The 3595-nt window shown below is 34.2% G+C and overlaps 1 protein-coding gene across 1 annotated transcript in view; it reads left to right on the top strand.

Annotated features, from left to right (window-relative positions):
• Positions 1-3595, top strand: part of LOC107573640 (rho GTPase-activating protein 20-like) — a gene marked incomplete at its 3' end in the record, with an annotated part of 53627 nt that overhangs the window by 19567 nt on the left and 30465 nt on the right. The window lies entirely within an intron of this gene.

Below are 3595 nucleotides of genomic sequence, written 5' to 3'. Positions count from 1 at the left end.
GAGATGATAAAAAAGGTCTCTCTCTCTCTCTCTCTCTCTCTCTCTCTCTCTCTCTCTCTCTCTCTCTCACTCACTGTTGAAGCAAGTGGAATGCAAAATTTATATTTGCTATAATTACGTTTACAAAAGTGTACCCTGCTATGCATTCACAATCCAAACCTGGGGATGTGAAAACGGCTGTTGTATTGTCAGAACTTATATAATTTATATATGATATTTAATTTTTATTGATATTGTTTTACTACAGTAATGGTTAAAAATAAATACACATATTTAGAGTGAATCAGAATGCAATCAGATCTCTCTTGTGCTCAGTTTAGAACATATGAAGAGAGAAAGATCATTCAGAAGGGAAGACCTCAATATACTGTGACTGGCATGATTTATTGAACCAAATCAAATGAAAGATGCTCTCTAAATGACTGAGTAACATAAGTATAAATAGTTAATGACTTCAAAGAGCTGTCATGTTAACAGGGCAGATCCAGAGGGTAATAAATTGATCTAATATTAAAACAAGGGTTTAACAAAATTTGGTTCCATCATAGAACATGCTGATGTCTTTGACTTTGTCTGGCCACTAAGTTTGCTTACCATAAAAGTTTGTGGTGTCTGGCAGATAAGAGTTGGAGACAGGGTTGTGTTAAGCATCTCTGGAGAGAGATAATTATGTTTTATAAAACTCCCAGGAATAATCCTTTATGATTTATCACCTTTTGATAGATGACAATTTTGCCTCAGACTGTTATGCTCTACCAGTGGAGTTTGTGGGGGTGTAAAAGCTAGAGAGTGTTTATAGCCTGACCTCTAGTGGCAAAAATATGACAATTTTGCTCTAGGGCACTGCAAAGAAAGACCTGTTGAAGACTATAGTTTGTTAGGCACATTTCCTCTTGGTTGAATGATTTGTTACATGATTTTTGTTGGACATTGACAACTACTAAATCATGCTCTTGATTCTTTTCTCATGATTTAATACTAATTGATTAATACTTTAATTGATTTGTAATGGTAATTCATAATGTCTCCCCTAACAAGCTATAGAGAATATTTACAGTCAATGCTTTACAAAAACTGCAAACAAAAGATCACAGCAAAGGCTAAATCATACAGAAAGATCTTATCACATATAGACTTATAATACAGAAACTAAATTACAAGATTGTTTGTATATGAGACATTTTTCATAGCATTTTTGATATGATCCAGTGATTGTGGCAAATAGGTAGAAAGGTAGAGTGAATCAGAGGTAGAAAAAAAGCTATATATGAGGAGGTGAAAATGTAACAGTTGAGATGATGATAGGCATACAGTATAAACGGAACTATATATTGACAGTCTTTTACATAATCTCATAAACACATCCAGCACATACACACAAAATTAATAAAGGAACAGGTCATGTTTCCTCATGATGTTGTTAAAAGCGTCTTTGCCCATATAATCAGCGCGACCTTCCTCCCACATGCTTCGATGCTCCAGGTCGTCCACCTCTGTCTCAGCAGCTGCCTGCAATTCAAGGGACCATGATAAAATCTAACTTTAGTTACAATATTGCTATCAAAATCATAATTATATGTAGTTCTGTGGGGGGAGATACTGGTGGATACATGACTGCAAATTCAAGTCTAAAAACTGCATTAATGAGCCACCATTAGATGGCAGTATTTATAAAAACAGACCAATCTCAAAGTTAATTTTGTGAAGCAGTGTTATTTTATTTTAGAATATTTTTTTTAATACTATTGTAGTTTTTATTCATATTTTGAATTCGTTTTTATCTTTACATTTTCTATTTATATTTTAGTTGAAGTTTTAGTAATTTTGTTGTTATTTTTGTTCAGTCATTTGTATTATCTTTTTTTATCTATAATTTTTATTTCAGATCTGGTTATTTTAGTAAATCAAGGTAAACTAAATGAAAATGAGAAATGTGGCCTTACCAACTAGCTGAAATGAAATAATTGCAAGTATTTTTATATTTTATTTTATTTTTCAGTTTATTTTATTTCAAATACCACAAATGCATTTTTATGGTTTTGGTTAATTATAATAAAGCTGATTTTTTTCTTTTATTAACCAATTTTTACTTTTTGAAAGAAGCTCAGATACTAAAGTATATTGGAAAGATGTAATGAGTATTAAAAGAAATGCAACAACATAACCATTCATTTTCCCCATAAGTGTCACTGTGCGCCTACGGTGTGGAGCGAGGAACAAGGAACGAGGGGAATGCTGGAGAATCAGGATACACAGCCTTTATTGACATTGACACCACAGGAATAACACGTAGGACATGGAGATTGACGATCAATACCGGGACGGGCAACGAGGGGCAGAAAACACTTTAAATACACTGAAACTAATGGGACACACCTGGGAACAATGGAACAGAACGGGGAACACCTGGAACAAATGATAACACAATCAGGAAAGGAACAGGAAGCCAAATAAGGAAATAAACATAACCTGGAGCACGTGGGGGAAGAAAACACACACAGACACGGAACAGAGTCTGACATTACTCCCCCCTCCTGGAAGGGGGGTGGGCACCCTGGAGGCTGGTGCAGGATTGGGACATGGGGAATACCTCCAGGGCTTTTTTTATGGATGGGCACTTTTTATTTAACTTCTTTTGGACTGATGCATGCAACACCAGCTGAGTGGCATTAAACAGCATGAAAGATCAAAGACAAATTTTTAAATAACTCCGTCTGAAAGAAGAAAGTCATATACATCTAGGATGACTTGAGGGTGAGTAATTTATGGGCTAATTTTCATTTTTTGGTGAACTAACCTTTTAATGTAATGCATTTTAATTCATAAAGCATGTACACGCTTGTGAGGTAATGGAATGTGTATACTGGTTCAAACTAAATCTGCACTGGAGTATACAGGAAATGGATTGAATGAATGGACAGCAAACTGACAATAATTTTATCCTTTACTTAAATCAAAAGGTTCTGGTCCAATTTAATCACTGGCCTTTGCGTTGCATGTAAACTGATCTCTTCACATTCACTGTGTTTTTGCATCACTCTGAACTGGTTGTATTCTTTGTGTTGTTGGTGAGTCACTGTTGGGTTTGTCCCTGGATTTGTCTAAATGAGGGCACAATACTTTTAAGGAAGTTGGAGTTGATTCAGAAAGAGACTCAAAGCGAGAGGCAAATCAAGACTACATAATGTTATTTTTCACAATTCTTCATTTCAGTTCTTCCAACCTTGATTTCTCTCAATGGGCAGTACGACATACAGATTCCTCAGACATTTGAGATGAGATGATTGTCAGTGAGTCCAAATATATAAAAATAATGAATGATATATATATATATATATATATATATATATATATATATATATATATATAAATGAACAGTTCAGATGCAAAACCCTCTAAATGCCATCTGAAATTTTCTTCTAAAATGAGAATTTTTATCAGGCCCCTATATTTATGTTCAGTTTTTTCACATTAATTGTATAGAAAATTACCTATACATTGCAATTAGAATAAAATAACTGAACCTAAACATAGCAGCCTGATAAAAATGCTCATTTTAGATGAAAATTTCAGACGGCACTTAGAGGCTTTTGCA

Source organism: Sinocyclocheilus grahami, unplaced genomic scaffold (genome assembly GCF_001515645.1).
Source record: "Sinocyclocheilus grahami isolate Dianchi unplaced genomic scaffold, SAMN03320097.WGS_v1.1 scaffold1989.1, whole genome shotgun sequence".
NCBI classification, from domain to species: domain Eukaryota; kingdom Metazoa; phylum Chordata; class Actinopteri; order Cypriniformes; family Cyprinidae; genus Sinocyclocheilus; species Sinocyclocheilus grahami.
This window is presented reverse-complemented; position numbering and strand designations above follow the sequence as displayed.